Source organism: Mastacembelus armatus, chromosome 20, assembly GCF_900324485.2.
Source record: "Mastacembelus armatus chromosome 20, fMasArm1.2, whole genome shotgun sequence".
NCBI classification, from domain to species: Eukaryota; Metazoa; Chordata; class Actinopteri; order Synbranchiformes; family Mastacembelidae; genus Mastacembelus; species Mastacembelus armatus.
This window is the reverse complement of record NC_046652.1, coordinates 16359906-16376842: the sequence shown is the minus strand read 5'-3', so window position 1 is coordinate 16376842 and position 16937 is coordinate 16359906. Positions and strand designations below refer to the sequence as shown.

The 16937-nt window shown below is 42.7% G+C and overlaps 1 long non-coding RNA gene across 1 annotated transcript; it reads right to left on the bottom strand.

The window, feature by feature from the left end:
- Positions 1-11036: 11036 nt before the first annotated feature.
- LOC113121561 (uncharacterized) lies at positions 11037-16483 on the bottom strand. The gene is made up of 4 exons (XR_003294755.1): positions 15515-16483; positions 14413-14533; positions 11478-11608; positions 11037-11096 (listed from the first exon to the last, which is right to left on the bottom strand). It is a non-coding gene; the product is annotated as an uncharacterized LOC113121561 (long non-coding RNA).
- Between the last annotated feature and the right edge of the window lie 454 nt (positions 16484-16937).

Sequence of the window (16937 nt, the reverse complement as noted above, 5' to 3'; positions counted from 1 at the left end):
AAAACACTGGTTATTTGATTTTTGTTTGAAAATCCCAACGCTAAAAAAATTGAAATCCAGCCCTTTTTCCGTTTTTGTCTCTTTGTTATTGTGGATTTTGTTTTGTTACATAGAGAAAGGAAATCAAAGAAGTTGTTAAATTTCATTGATCCCCTTTAGACCCATGAAAAAAAGAAATGGCTTGTATTTCAATATTAGTGTTTGTCGACCAGAGCAATACGCCATTTTTCCAAACAATCAAAAATAATAATAGAATAATAATCACGAATAATCAAATAAAACCTGTAGAAAACTGAACAGCACTTCCATTAACTTCACAGCTGAACTAAGGCTGATGAGAGCCAATGAGGACCCAGTAGCAGGACTAGCTGCATTGTGGACTCTACTTCAAATGACTTTTCTTTCCCTGAGAGATGCGACAGAGTTTTTCCACAGTCATGTCTTCCTCCCTAAGACACACTCTTTGATTGGTTCCACTTTTTCTGTGTCATGTTGAGATAAAAAGGGAAACACTCTGCTGACATTTCTAAGATGATAAAAAGCTGTTTGACTGCTTTTCTTTCTATGAGACCAAACTTCAATCAGTCTATAATAACACCCAGACTGGAGACCCCTGTTTTTACTACTGGACTCTGATTTCTTATTTTACTACTTATCATTTCTCGCTTTAGTTCAGGGCCCAGAGGGAAAATTTCACTTTGGTCTTTGTTTAACTTTAACTCATTGTTGGACTCAGAGCCCTTATTCCCTGTGGTCCAAAATCTATTCCCCTCTAGTCCTAAACCCAGCCCCATCTCATCAATAATCTGGTCTAATCTACATTTTCTAAATTGTGGTGAGCAACTAAAGGTTAGTCCCAGATTTCTGGTCTGGTCTTTTTCCTCTAAAACTGGTTCTGACCTCAAAACAAGGACTGGATCAGGTTTCTAGTCCAAACCCAGATTAAAGTGATTCTCCACAGATTTGATTCATTAACATGATCAAATGATAAAGATGGTTTTTCACTGATGAGCCAAAACACTGTAGATGCTCACAGATGAAGTGAAACACTGATTCTCTCATAACGACATGTCCAACACAAAACACTGAAGCATTAAATGATTCAAGACAAGTTTTCACTTTCTCTGCAGTTCATGACCCCGCTCTACCATCCTCTACCATCTCTGGATATGCAAGTTTCAGAAAAATTAGAAACAGTGGGAAGGAAAAGTTTGGCTACTTGGGATGGGAGGAAGTCCATCTGTTGAGGATCAAGTCCAACAGCAAAGTGACCACATGCAAATTTAATGAAACAGGCAGATAATATCTTAGAATTACACTGATAACAACCCATGGACAGAATTTATAGCAGGTGGACAACAAGAGGGAAAAGAAACAAGTCCAGGTTTAGATCCAGTCTCACAACAAGCTCCAGTCCCAGTGTGAAACAAATGGCTTCACTCTGTAGAGAGAAGCAAAGAGAGCAGAGGTCAGAAACCAGAGGTCACAGAGACTCACTTCATCAGCAACAGTCGTCTTCACATCAACTCAAACACATGATCACAACAAGCTTCTGGCTGATCTGATTGGCTGACTGTTGTCTCTCTCTCTGTCTTTCTGTCCAATCCTGAAGCCTGTCCCTGTTCTCCTCTCACAGCTTCACTGAGAAGGTTGGTGCTTTACAGGAAATCCTGGATCTTTGCTTTGATACTGACTGGATTTAGTCCAATCCTGCTGAAAGCACCATGGACTGACTCCAGCCCTCTACTGACCTCAGAGTCTGCAGGCTACAGTCTGGACTCTGGACAAGATCACACAGCTGCTGCACTCCTGCGTCCTGCAGGTTGTTTTCACCCAGGTCCAGTTCTCTCAGATGGGAGGGGTTGGACTTCAGAGCTGAGACCAGATAACCACAGCTGGTCTCTGACAAACTGCACTTCTCCAACCTGAATAAAGAAGCAAAGATGCGACGTTAGAAACCAAAGTTCTTCTTGAAAGTGTTGAATGTTTCAGAATGTGTTCAGAGATGAAGAAGGTTTAGAAAGTAGAAGTTTAGAAAGTGGAAACTCCAAACAGCTGAAGCCAACAGGATGCAGGTTCAAAGCAGTCCCATCCAAAAAGGGACAAAGAGCTGTCATTAATATGAATGTCAACATGCTGCTGCTTCAATAAAAATGGAGTGACTTCAGCTCTGAAACTCTGCCAGCTCCACCTGTGGCTCCATCTATACAAACTCAGGTTGTGCAGCCACATTTCTCTGAGAGGGAAAACAGCCTTTCCCATGAAGATCCTCAGTGTGGATCAGTCTAATATCAGCCTCATGTCTGCAGTTTAGTGTCAGCACAACTTTCACATCACATTCATCTCAGCACACAACCTAAACATGGGGTCTGACCTCAGAGTCTCCAGTCTACAGTCTGGACTCTGCAGTCCACCACACAGCTGCTGCACTCCTGGATCCTGCAGGTTGTTACCGCTCAGGTCCAGGTGTCTCAGATGGGAGGGGTTGGACTTCAGAGCTGAGGCCAGATAACCACAGCTGGTCTCTGACAAACTGCAGCCCCTCAACCTGAATAAAGATGCAAAGAAGGAGATCCAATGTGACACTGATGCTGATGACAATGAGGATGGTGATGATGATGATGACAATTCTTCTTCTTTTCATTAGAATAATGAGATGAGATCAACTTGATTAATCCCTGAAGGGAAATGTAGAATGATAATAATGAGAAGAATAATATGAGAACAGTCAGAATAATAGTTATAATAGTCTGACTATATCATGATATTATTGTCAGCACATGGGAAGAGAAGCTGCTTTCCAGCCAACAGCAGAATCAATCTAGTTGATGGCTCATACTGTCACTGTGCAGCTTTAAAGTTTCCTGCTTAAAGTTTGTTGACCCAGTTCCAAAGTGCAGCAAAACAATGCATTGATTTGTTCCTCCTTATTCTATCTGAGCCAAGGAAGCTCCCCCAGGCTCTCCTGTCTCCTGTCTCTTCCCTCTCTGCATCTTCTTCTCTGGCTTTATTGGCTGCAGCCTCAGCACAGCACAGAGGTAAAGCAGCAGCAGCAGCAGCAGCAGCAGCAGCTCAGACACTAAACACAGCTCAACCACCTGGACACATGATTTCATCTGTGTGTCTCTGTGCTCCACATGTGCTTTCATTTCTATGGGATCAACTTTATAGAGACACTGTGGATTTGTTCTTCACAATGAGATTTGGATTAGGGAACAAACTGGGTGGACAGTGTCAGGACCAAAAGCTGCTGGCTTCAGTTCAGGAACAAAAACTACTCAAAGGTTCTTCACACAGCATCAGGATTTGAGGCCTTGGCAATGACAACAGGCTGACAACTGCTTTCTAATGGCCCAGTCCCAATGCACAGACCAGATCATGTCCTTGTGTTGGGACTGATCCCCACTGTGTCATTGGCCACTAAACACAAGCTTTGGAATCCCATTCGTAGATTGTTGACAACTGACTGTGTCATATGTTTCTCTGAGTTTCATCAAGTGAGAAAAATCAGATAGAAATGCAGAGAGAATCCAACATTATCGTCAGCAAACTGATGCTTATTGTGTGGTTTTTGGGACAAAGCAAGACCCAATGTCCACTACAGGGACGTGTTCTTCCCCAAAAAGAAAGAGGACTTTGTTTCTCACGTCCCAAAGTCTTCACTTCTATTCCAAAATGGAAATATTCCAACCTTTTTCCTTCTGGCTCTCAGGAGGATGTCAGATATTAGTTTGGTCCAATATTGACATATTGTTGGGATCAAAACTTGGACAAACACTGGACAGTTTCAGTTGAAACAGTTTCAGCTTTGGACTGTTTCCACAGTTTGTTTAGAAACACAAAGGATTCAGAACAACTTCCTGACAGATGACATTTTTGGGACACACTGTTCTTCAAAGCTTCTATAGAAAGAAACCCATCATTATTAATATGACTATTCAATATGAGTGAACACACATTATTGAAGACAGCTCAGTGAAATGAAGTGAAACTCAAGGAATCATTCTTAGTCTGCTGAGAATAGAAGAACAATGAAAACACTGAATAGAACAACCAACATTCACAGGAGCTTTAGTTGTGGATTCAACATCTCGGATCTACAATAGTAACAGTCAGTGGACTGACCTCAGAGTCTCCAGTCTACAGTGTGGACTCTGCAGTCCACCACACAGCTGCTGCACTGTTGGATCCTGCAGGTCGTTCAGACTCAGGTCCAGTTCTGTCAGATGGGAGGGGTTGGACTTCAGAGCTGAGGCCACGAATTCACAGTGAGTCTCTGAGAGTCCAGAGTAAGAAAGTCTGTGAGGACACATATATTAGAAAAGCTGTTATTATGACAGAGACAATATATTGAGTTGAATCACTTGATGTCAAACAGGGACATGTCCTGTTGTGTCTTCACATCAGTGGTTCAGCTGATCTTCTCTCAGTGGGTTGGACATGAAATAAGAATTCTTCTCACTCTCTGTCACACTTGCACACGCTTCATCTTTGTTCTGCTTTCATCTTGGACAGGAAGCAGAGAAAACTGAGTTCCTTTGGAACTTGCACAACAGGCCTGTCCCTGTTTATTCCAATGTTGGACATTTGTTCACATGTGGCAGAAAAACATCAGTGTGTGAAGAGAAACAGAAGAAAAATGTGTCCCATGGAAAAACCATTGGAAAGAAAAAGAAGAACTGTGTTCATTCACTGGACAGAGAGAAAAAAACAACAGGAACATCTGCAGCTTTTGGACTGACACCATTTGGAACAACTCAAGAACATCTGGAACAAAATCCAGCTGCTGTCATTCTCACAATAAACAAGAGGAACATTATGGTGATGATCACCCAAGTGAAAAATCAATCTATTGTTTCAGACTTCAATTCTACTTTTAGCAGATAAAGTGTGTTCACACATTTTACCAAGTGTATTTGTGCTTGTGTTGAAATGTAGTAAAAGTACATTTTTGGTGAGTCTCCAAAGTACAAGATTAGTCAAAGAGTTACTGAGACAAAAAAAGCAGATTCAAAGTAAATGTTTGCAAAGTATATTGAAATGATCTCATTACTTCATTAGTCATTTAGCAGATTTCTTCAAAGTGCACTTTACTTTCAACAGATTTTGAAGTAATTTTAGTGATATTTTCCAAAAGTCTGTTAACTTGAGCTCTATTTCAGTATACTTATTTAAAGTACACAATGTATGTGTTCCTGCCCTTGGAAAAGTGGACTCTTGGAAGTGGTCTAATTCCTGTGGACAAAGTTTCACTTCAAAATACTCTTTCATACTACATGTTCACTTCACTTCATGTATTTTGGATGTTTGGACAGAATTCTTCGGAGAACTATGCAGAATCCTGAAGATCACTAAAATCCATGTTAGTCCCATAGTGGTGCAGCCAAATAATACTTTGACCTCACTAATAGAAAACACAAACTGTTGTTCCTGTTTATTGTTATTGTTGTTACCTTGAATGACTTGTTTTGTTCCAAAGCCCTTAAATGGCTGGATTTAATAGTGTTAGAGTTCAAATCAATATTTGTTGGACTGACGGGTTTTGGACTTTGTGTAGGAGTTCAGATTATTTTCAGTCCTTTTAGAACGTCTTCAAAGTGCACTGGGCTTTTCAAAGTAAGAGCATTTGAGAACATGCTAACAGGAAGTAGTGCTTTTAGTCCAACATCATTGGATTGGAATCTAAGTAAAGTATCTACATTTCAGACTCAGTGTTTGGAGAATCCATTCAGAGGGCATTGTTGGTGTATTTATTAAACACACAATGATGCTTATAGTGGACTTATATTTACTAGGAATATCAATCCAATATCATTGTGTCTTTTAATGCAATATGTTCAACTTGGTTGCAATTTAACACAAAGTCAGTGGCTCATTTTCACAACAAATACTCAAATACTTTGAAAAATATACTTTGCATACTTTTTTCACATTTCAAACCTCATTCTATTGTATTTCATACATAGTTCAAATGAGTTCAGAGTATATTTCAAGTACATTTACTTTGGCTCAAAGTCCATTAGTAATACACTGTCAGTTTAATGTCACTATAGATTTTTGACATTTGCAACAAGTCAACTTCAAATGGTTCATGTATATTTTAACAGTAGTGTAGTATTTTGGGCAGAAAATACTCAATAATACGTGAAAAATAGGTTTTTCATGTACTAAAGCAGATTTATAGTGCAGCTTCCAGCAACTTCCCTGGTTTCATTTTAACACAACTTCAAGTATTTCAAAGTATTTCAAAAGTATACTCAATATACTTTTAGAAAATATACAACAATTGATTTTTTTCATTTGGGCACATCTGGACTTACTCAGCCTTTCTGCAGTTCCTCACAGCTGGAATCAGTCTTCGTCGTCCCTGGGCTGATGTGTTGTACTTCTTCAGGTCCAACTCATCCAGAACCTCCTCTGACATCAGCAGCATGTAGGCCAGAGCTGAGCACTGGATCTCAGAGAGACTCTTCCCTGATTTGTTCCCTGACTTCAGGAACTCTTGGATCTCCTGATGGACTGAGTGGTCGTTCAGCTCCATCAGACAGTGGAAGATGTTGATGCTTCTGTCAGGAGAGATATCATCTCTGTTCATCTTCTTCAGGTTGTTGATGGCTCTCTGGATGGTTTCTGGACTGGTCTCTGTCTGACCCAGCAGGCCTCCTAAGACTCTCTGGTTGGACTCCAGACAGAGGCCATGAAGGAAGCGGACAAACAGGTCCAGGTGGCCACTTTCACTGTCCAGGGATTTCTCCATGGCTCCCAACAGGAAGTCATACAGAGATGGGTAGTGGTGATCCATAGTTGAATCAGGATTTTCAGATTTCCGAAACAATCTTATAATATTAACAGTCTTTTTTCGATTTTTCAGTTTGTTTGCCCTCATTAAATTAATGCACCTTTTCTCAAGGAACTCCACCAGTACCTGTGTCTTCCTGTTGGAGTAACAGTGGACCATGTAGGCTGCAGCCAGAAACTCCTGAACACTCAGATGAACAAAGCAGTAGACTGATTTCTGGAAGATCACACTCTCTCTTTTGAAGATCTCTGTACAGACTCCTGAGTACACCGAGGCCTCTGGGACATCCAGACCACACTGCTCCAGGTCTTCTTGGTAGAACATGCTCTTTCTTTCCTCCAGATGTTCAAACGCCAGCCTCCCCAGCTTCAGAAGAACTTCGCCGTCAGCCTCCTTCAGCTGCAGTGGACTCATCTCATGTCCCTCACGGTACTTGTGCTTCTTCCTGTTTGTCTGAACCAGCAGGAAGTGTGAGTACAGGTCAGTCAGGGTCTTGGGCAGCTCTCCTCTCTGCTCTGTGGTCAACATGTGCTCCAGAACTGTAGCAGTGATCCAGCAGAAGACTGGGATTTGACACATGATGTGGAGGCTCCTGGATGCCTTGATGTGTGAGATGATTCTGCTGGACAGCTCTTCATCCCTGGACCTCCTCCTGAAGTACTTATCCTTCTGGGCGTCAGTGAAGCCTCGGACTTCTGTCAACCTGTCCACACACGTAGGAGGGATCCCATTGGCCGCCGCGGGTCGGGAAGTTATCCAGACCAGAGCCGAGGGAGGCCTCCTGTGTGACATCAGACACCACTTTCCTGTTGTTGAAATCCAGTGACAGTCTGCTTTCATCCAGGCCATCAAAGATGAACAGAACCTTACAGACAGCCAGCTGCTCTGCTGTGACCTTCTGTAATGTTGGATGGAAAACATGGAGCAGCCTGAGAAGACTGATCTGCTTATCTTTGATCAGGTTCAGCTCCCTGAACGAAAGCAGGACCAGCAGACTGACGTCTTGGTTTTCTGAGCCCTCTGCCCAGTCCAGACTGAACTTCTGCACTGAGAAGGTTTTTCCAACACCAGTGACGCCGTTGGTCAGAACCACTCTGATGGGTCTCTGCTGGTCAGGGGAGGCTTTAAAGATCTCGTGGCACTTGATTGGAGTGTCATGGAGGGTCATCTTGGAAGTGGTCTCCAGCTGCCTGACCTCATGTTGGGTATTAACCTCTTCACTCATTCCCTCTGTGATGTAGAGCTCAGTGTAGATCCTGTTGAGGAGGGTTCCACTTCCTCTTGGATCAGGTCCTTCAGTCACATGTTCACATCTCATCCTCAGACTGGTCTTATGTTGATCTAAAACCTCCTGCAGACCAGAGTCCTCTGGAAGACAAGAAAAAGGGTCCAATCAAACAGACGTTTGTGTGACACAGAATCTCGACTGCGAAGGACCAACTCAAATGTAGAACAATCAGTGGGTCCTACTGGTTCTGGGTCTTTCTCCACACTGGGGACAAGGACAGTCTCCTGGTGAACCAGACTGGTCCCTGTATGAGGTGATGCACTGTCTGCAGAACCAGTGTCCACAGCTCGTAGAGACTGGATCCTTCAGGACGTCCTGACACAAAGCACAGCTGGACAGCCGCTGCTCCTCAGAGACCTGAGTACTGGTCCTGTCCCTGTGGACATGAAGCAAACTGGGATTAGTTGAGGTGGAGACATGTTGAGTGAGGAAACTTTCTTATTGTTTGACTGGACAGAAGCTGGAAACTCCCAGCTGTCTCCCAGCTGGCTTTAAATCAGTTTTCCTCCACAGCTGAACTGGCTGATCATGAAGTTTGGAATCTGATCAACATTCAACACTGAGTTTGTCAGTTTGCAAAGGTTTGCAGCTCAACATCAAGATGATCCAGTGAGATGTTCATTGAGGGAAAGAAAGAAGAGAGAAGAAGAGAAATGTGGTGAGAAACAGAAAAAGTGATAAGACAGAAACATTTCCATGTGACAGCAGAAATAAAGTCATCAAACAATGAGACTCCTCAGTCTGAACAAAGGAGATGGAATCATTTTACTAACTGTAAATGAAAAAGAACCAACTTCCTTTTCCAAAGTGCATCAATGACACGACGTCTGGAAACGGATCAATCCCTTCAAAGCTGCACAATAACAGCAGGAAACTGAAGGAGAACTGCATGTTGGAGTTTTTTGGAAGGGTTTCAACCACTGCATTCCTGATGCAACAGCAGCACCAGGGGACTGCAAACATAACGCTGGGAACAACTAGGATGTTTTCAGTCACTACCACTGTAGACACAGGCTGAGCTCTATTTAGAACAGCCAGAGGCCTGAGCTGCTCCACATGTGGAAAGATGTGTTTCTCTTTCCTCAACTGCTTTAGTTTGACTTTTTCTCATTATTTTGTGTGTGTGTGTGTTGTCAATCAACTGAAGCATTAAAGGGACAAACTGCTTCCTGTTTGGGTCCAGGATGGGCAGAGTGTTGCTGCATTGATCCAGTCCAGGACAACAGCAAAGGGAGGTTCAGTTTGTGGAACACAGTCTCACATTAGAAGAGACAGGTTTTCTTTAATGCTGAAATATGTTTCTGCTGTGAAACTGCCACAGAATCAACATGCTAGATAAGATCAGATATTAGAATTGAACAATAGCTCAGCTCATCAATAAAATAATATCTACTCTCAGTCGTGTTGTTAGACTTGAAAGCAGAACTTTGCCTGCATCGTTGGAGGGGGGGGGGGGAATCTGATGTGGCACATGGAGACACAGAAAGTATTTCCATGGTAGCAGATGCAGGTGCTGCACAGACAAAGTAAATCCTTAGCCCTGCACAATAAACAATGAATGACACTGTGTTAATGCTGATACAACAAAGCTCTAGAGGGGAATCTAGAAACAGGTTGGACTGTGATAACACAGGCTGATTCAAACTGGGCTTCCTTCAACATCAACTGATCATTGATCAATTCAGAATCAATACTACTGAGACCATCTATGTTCACTGACAGAAGGGCCAGATGGTCGAGTCTGTTCTGGCCCAGACCGTGTTAGGCTTTATGAGTTTAATAATCAGTCAGAAAAGCGGCCGACAAACAGAGACACCAAACCTAAACCATGATCAGAGAGCAGAGCATAAAGCACAGCTCTGTTTCTTTAATGGGCTGTTCCTCATTGGTGCCACAATCTTACGCATTAACATTAACGCTGCACATGTGTTTGCATCCAAAAAGCAGCTGTGTTCATTGGGACTGGTTGGCTCAGTGAACTACTGTGCTGCACAGTATTGAGCTGGGTCTCATATTCCATCCTTTGTGGACCTGCTTTGGCTGCGTAGAGTCAAAGTGATGCAGAGACATTTAATAATACTAAGAACTGACCACGTTAGCTCTGCAGCTGGAGCTGACGCTCTAGACTGGATGTTCACGTCCTTTCTCACTCGCTGTGAACTGCAGTGAAAAAACCAACCAGTCAACAGAGGTGTGCAGGGGGAGGGACCGTTACCACGGAGATGGTTTTCCACCTGGAAGCTGTGAATTCCTTCTGACGACTGCATTTAAATGCAGATGAAGAGCTTCAGTCTATTGTTTCTGTCGGGAACTACACTAACTACTGACACGGCCTCGTAGAAATTCCAACCACAAATATGTTGATTGGTGTCAGTCGGCCTGAAATGTTTCCAGGAAACAGGTTTTTTTGGACTAAATATCTGATCCTCCAGCACAAAAGTCCGTTTTCTGCCCACAGCCTAAATTTGATTTGAGCCTAAATTTTGTCTTCCATACCACAGACTCATCTTCAGCTCAGTTTACACTAGAAACTGTCTCTTACCCTGAGTCTGAGGATCCAGGTTCAGGACTGAAGACTGGAGGAATATCTTTGGACCGGTCACTCTTCATGGACAGACAGCTGGATCCTGGAGACCGTGGTCTGTCCTCCTCTTCCCCCCCACAAAGACTCATCTTCTGTGGTCTGAGAGGGAAACCAGGGCCGTGGAGACCAGAGGAACAAACCCAGTCAGCTGTCCCCCTGTAACGGCAGCAGCTTCTTATTGATTGGACATTAGTTTGATGGAACCATCCCAGAGACACAGTGTGACTGTGACGTCAGGAAACACAAGTCTAAACCAGACTCAATCCCAACATTCATCAATGAGATGGATCAATATGTGCAGGTGTCATATTAACACTCACCCTGCTTCCCACTTCCTGCTTCCTCCTTCTTCTTCTCTGTGGACTTTAAAATGGAGTCTGACTTCACACTTTGCTCTTCTTCACATGTGGCAGTGAGTGGGCGCTCTGCAACACAAACAGGTAGTCAACAACATCACAGGAAGTTCTCAGAGTCTCTCCCAGCTCACTGACACAGTCTCTGTCCTTATGTTATGGGGACGTCCAGTCCAGAGACCAGCAGTGGATCAGGATGCAAAGAAGCAGGTTCAGTCTGCTGATAACAAACCTGATCCAACCCTGCAGTATTTGTACCAGGGCTGTAAAAACAGTGACTGTCATGTCGTCACATTAGTTTGGATCTAAAACAAAATTAGTTCAACTAACAAAGACTCAGATATTTAGTGTTTTTCCCATCGACTCCTCATATGTCTCAACAATGACAGTGACAGTGGAGGATCTGGGCCCTTTTTCAAACACATGCACAGATTGTACTGACTGACAACCGACCAAAGACATGTCTATGGAGCTTCACTGTGGGGGTCAGAGGTCAGGCAGCTCAGGTATCAGGTCTCCAGTGTTGGACTGACTGAAACCAATGAGGGACTTTATTCCTTTCAAAGCTGACCTCTGACCTTCAGCTGTAATGGGAACAGATGTGTAGTTGAATTTGCTGTTTGACTGTTTCACTTTGTTGACAGAAAAGTTGATATGATGAAGCTGCTTCTACTGTCTGTGGTCCAGGACTGAGTCTGAGTCAAAGACTCCTCTGGCTCCTCTGTCAGGAATGAAGTGAAGCCTGATGAGCCTCCTTGTTGTCTGGTCCCTGACTCTCCTGTTGAAGCTTCAGGACAAATGCTACAGTAACAACATTAGTGTTTATCTGAGACTGTCAGTGAGGGTTAGAGCCTCAGTGTCAGACTGAAGATGCTCCTGGTCCTGGAATGAAGTCAGACCAGTGTGTTCAGGTCAGTCCCAGCCAAACACACATTAACCAACAGCCACAGACACACACAGATGTGAGGCCACATACTTGTTGACTGTCATTTCAAATTGCTGTATGACTTGGCAATGAGGCAGTCATGTCGTTTGGAATATTGTACTGTAGGTGTGCTGGACCTTTAAGGCTGATTTTTGGGCACACCAACCAGAACCTGACCCCCCAAGAAGGTCTGACATAATATTTTTCGATTATTACATAAAAACAACAATAACAACAACAACAACAACAACAACATGTTTTGTGTCAGAGTTCTCACCTCTACAAAATGACTGAAAAGAAACTAAACAGATCGAACCTTTAAATCCAGATCCAGATGTGTCAGAGTCACTGACATCACAAGACACTGACAGACCAGAGACCACCCTCACCCCTTTAAATCCAGATACAGATGTGTCAGAGGTACTAACGTCACTTTCTATCAGGCTGAGAAACCACATGACTCTGATAAAGTCTGACAGTAAACATAAAATTGGATCAGTACTCACAGGTCTCCAGGTCTCCTCTGTCCTCTCAGCAAACATTTTACACTGGTCTTTAAACAGAGTTCACTTCACCTGCTCAGGTTTTTCTAAATCCACCTGCCTGGTTAAATGCCTTTAGATCATAAAGTACCAGACCTTTGGAACCTGATTGACCAGAGAAAAAGATTTGGTAGAAATTGACGTTTTGTGGCTGTTTTGTAGACTTAAGCAGAACTAAAGTCTGATAGTAGATGTGGGACTGACGGCATCAGGATCAGTTTTCAGGGTTTCACTTTCTGAGTCATGATCCCTGACACCTGATTTGGTTGATCTGTGCTGTGTTTCCATTATACAGACTTGTGTTTATAATGGAAACAACTGCAGTGATGACCTTCACAGTTTGTGGAGGAGAGTCACTGATATATATCAAACTACACACATTTAAGATCCTCCTTTCCATTTGTAAAACTATTCTTTGAGTTTTCATATATTTCGTTATATATTGTGAACAAACGTCTGATTTAAATAGTGTCACATTGTGTCTAATGAAGTTGATTTGTGTTTTATCAGTTATATATTAAATATTAAAAATATTGTTTGTGTTTGTTGTTTGGCAGCATTTGTTGAAGTTTGTTTTTCTTCTGCTTTCTCATAATCCTCTTAATACCAGGTCTGCATGAATTAATGAATATGGTCCAGGACCAATGAAGCTATTTCTCCTACACTATTTATCTCATCTTTCTTATGAACTACAGCTCAAAGATTTTCTGACCATCTCTGCAGACCCCTCACACCTTGGACACAAACTGTTCAGACTCCTCCACTCTGGTAGGCCCTACAGAGCACTGTACACCAAGACCACCCAGCACAGAGACGGTTTCTTCCCCAGGCTGTCACAGATGAACTCTAAGGTCATAGGGTGGAGGAATAACCACTGTACAATAGTCCCTGTGTGCATATTTGCACATCTGTCCCTTTATAGTTAAATCCAATAGGCCACATATTCTCTTTATGTTCATTCCTGTAAATATAGAGCTCAGTGAGTTTGTTTACACACACTTGGCCAATAAAGCTGATTCTGACAGTCAACAACAATCTCTGTTTCTAGTTTGACTTCTTTGGACCTAAGAAGAACGTGTCAGCTCATCAGAAAACACAGCTGTTGGTTTGGAAAGTTACTGAGCAAAATATTCAATTGAATGAAATGATCCTGGTTAATCCAGCCCTGATGATTAGACAGTTTCCAGCAGCAGCTCTATGGACTCTGGGCTCCTCATACACACAGATCAACACATTTGAATGACATTCAATAAATAGACACTTTCTATGTGACATGTTTCAGAACATTTGAACTGTTCTTCCAAATCTAAAAGAGGGACACAAAGACCAAGAACAGAAAGTGAAACTAAACCAGGCCAAATAACACAGGGAACGTCACTGTACAAACCAAACCAACAGCCAGCGAGGACGAGACCAACCAGGAAACAATAAGACTATTAGACCCAAACACAAACAGAGGTGGGGAAACAAGTGCAACCACAGACCAAAACAGGGCTCCAGGGTCTGACAAAGAGGATGAAGAAATAAGAAATATTTCTCTTCTTCACAATATTATGATGCCTAACAATTAGCAGGCCTGTGGGTCTGACTGGAACATGACGTTTTTTCCTACCTGCCTATCAAAAGCCTTTAGATCCTAAAGTACCAGGTCTGTAGGATCCTGACTGACTTTGGAGCCCTGGCACAGAGTTTATAGGGAAAGTTTCTGAGAGACAGAAAATCAAACTGAGGACAAGTCTGTTCATGTCAGTCACACCCAGACACACCAAACTACACACACACACATTTTGAACTTCCTCCTTTCCTTCAAATCTTTGTGCTGATGGAGCTTTATAGGGACTCTTCTTCCTCCACAGTCCACAGACAGAAAACACACTCAGACTCTGGGACAGGAAGAGAACAATGTTGGATCAACACTCACCTGCCTCAGCCACGTCTCCTCCTTCTGCTCTGTCGTCTCTAAATGGAGTCTGACCACCTGTTCTCAGGTACTTGGGTCACCTGACCCCTGTGACTCCTCCCCTCTTTGCTTACCTGTGTGCCTGTGTGACAAAGAGAGAGAGTAAATCCGGAAATCCTTCACCTGTGTTGACTCAGTGTGATCACGAACGTTACGGGCAGTTTGAACTGTCACATGAAAACTGTTTGTCATCATGGTATTTTAAATGTTAGTGTTTTCATGTTTAAGATATTGTGTGGTTGTTGTCGATGCTTTTCTTTAGGGGTCTGTGTATTTGTGGGTCTGACAGCCTGTTGGACCATAGGGTCCATCAGCAGCATCAACAGAAACCACAGCTGCTCCTGAGAATGCCCTGAAGGTCCAGAGCAGCCTTGTTACTGTGAGCTCTGGGATTATTAGGTCCCTGTCCTCAATCAGGTCCTCATCTGGAAACAGTGGGTGGTGTCAGGAGGTTTTGGGGACACAGACTGTCCATGACTGATGGTCTCAGACATGTCTTTAAGTCCAGCTGGTGCTGTGCAGCTGAACATGTGAACAGAAATCCTGTGGATCCTTCTGCTCTTTATTCAAAGAAGCTGCCTAAGAAAAGTTAGACTGAAATGAAGTCAGACCTGATGAATCCTCCCTCTGCTGCCTGAGCTCAGATGAAGGAGGCTTTGACCTTTGACCCCACCCTACACCTAAACTGCAGGGCTAAAGGTTGTGCCGGACCTTTGAGGGTGATTTTTGGGCCAACCAACCAGAACCTGACCCCCCAAGAAGGTCTGACATTATATTTTTAGATTATTACATAAAAACAACAACAACAACAACATGTTTTGTGTCAGAGTTCTCACCTCTACAAAATGACTGAAAAGAAACTAAACAGATCGAACCTTTAAATCCAGATCCAGATGTGTCAGTTACTGACATCACAAGACCCTGACAGACCAGAGACCACCCTCACCCCTTTAAATCCAGATACAGATGTGTCAGAGTTACTGACATCACTTTCTATCAGGCTGAGAAACCACATGACTCTGATAAAGCCTGACAGTAAACATAAAATTGGATCAGTACTCACAGGTCTCCAGGTCTCCTCTGTCCTCTTCCAATGTTTTCTGATCAAACAGCTGCAGCCTCTGTGCTTTGATTGGTTACTCACTGTGGCCCCGCCCCTTTCCATTTACTGGGAATCACCTGTGTGATTCAGGAGGCGTGAACAGGTAAGAAGAGTTTGAGAAAACAGTTTAGGCTGAGGACACACCTTTGTTCAGAAGATAATCAAGACACACACACACACTCTCTCTCTCTCACACACACACACACACACACACACACACACACACACACACACACTGATGCAGCTTTTTCTTTCCATTTCCTACCAGGATCCCAACGTTCTATACAGAGAACATGTAGAACAAAAACCACAGTTATGTTTCATATTTGACTGGTTAGAAAAGGCTCTAGTGTCCAAATATAATTGGCCACATGTAGAAAGTCTATGGAATCAATCAAGCCAAGCTTTGCATAAATGAATGCACTTTAAACATGGTCAAAGACTGACAACACAGTTGTTTTCTTTCTAACTGATAAAAAGAGCACAGCAGAAACAATCAGCATCTGTCACAGGCCAATGTTGCATATAATGACATAAGCACAGGTTCTCATATATATATGTGACAGACAGAGTTGGGACTAGAGATCACACTCTACACTGCTTTGTTTGGCTAAAAGGAGGATTATTCTCCAAAGTCCAGCTTCACAATATGTCACATAGAAAGTGTCTATTTATTGAATGTCATTCAAATGTGTTGATCTGTGTGTATGAGGAGCCCAGAGTCCATAGAGCTGCTGCTGGAAACTGTCTAATCATCAGGGCTGGATTAACCAGGGGCCTGAGAGCTCAGGGGCCCTTGGGCCTGTGTCTCTGGATGAAGGGACATCAGACTAGTTTGAAAGTCACAGAGCTCAGGTCAAAACCACAAAAGATGCAAAACAACAAGAAACAGATGAACAATGACAGAAAAAGACACAAAATAAGTTCAGAGAGAAGAATAAAACCACAATGTTGTGTCTCCATCTAGTGGCTGAAACTAAATACAGCACTTGGTCAGGTATTTGAGGTATTTGTATTTGAGTACTTTCCCATTCACTGCTACTGGCCACTGTTAGTTTTCATGTGTCAAACTCAACTATGCAAAAAAGCAGGTGTTGCATTTCTTTTTGGCCATATGACAGAGGGCTGATATTCTATTGGTCATATTTCTGTTTGGCATTAAACTGAAGAATATTCAGTAGATCCTATATTGGTTCTAAAAAGGATTTGATAGGAACTTTTCCATGGATAGAAAGTTTTGTTGCTTGGAAATAAATTGAATTCAAATGTCACTCCTGCCAAAATATTCATTGGATCTTTGAAATTGAGTTTGTTTTTAGTCTCATGTCATTATGTGTTTTTCATTCATTGTTTCACTAAGAAGAACTAGAAGAACTCAAAGCTC